Source organism: Plasmodium gonderi (genome assembly GCF_002157705.1).
Source record: "Plasmodium gonderi DNA, contig: Pgo-contig_723, whole genome shotgun sequence".
NCBI lineage: Eukaryota > Apicomplexa > Aconoidasida > Haemosporida > Plasmodiidae > Plasmodium > Plasmodium gonderi.
The window spans coordinates 842-1203 of record NW_021629485.1 but is presented as its reverse complement, the minus strand read 5'-3'; positions in this window follow the sequence as shown (position 1 = coordinate 1203).

Below are 362 nucleotides of genomic sequence, written 5' to 3'. Positions count from 1 at the left end.
TTCATTAATCATAGTTTACACGTTCGTTTTAATTTTACAATTTTATCACTTTTCGTAAATTAATATATACATATATGTCTATATTATAAAAATTCTTTTATCACATTAAGAAATTATATTTTTATAGTTATAAAATATTGGTTAATCATATAATATTAATATAAGTTTACGTTGAAACAAAATATATATACTTGTTTTCTCATTAGAAATAAATAGATATCATTTATTTGGAGAATAATTTATATAAACTGTAGTTTATTTATCTAACATATACATAATATTTTATTTATCCACTATACCTAAAATATATTATTCTTCTCTACTATAAACATAAATGTAAATTTTATATATTTCATTTTATA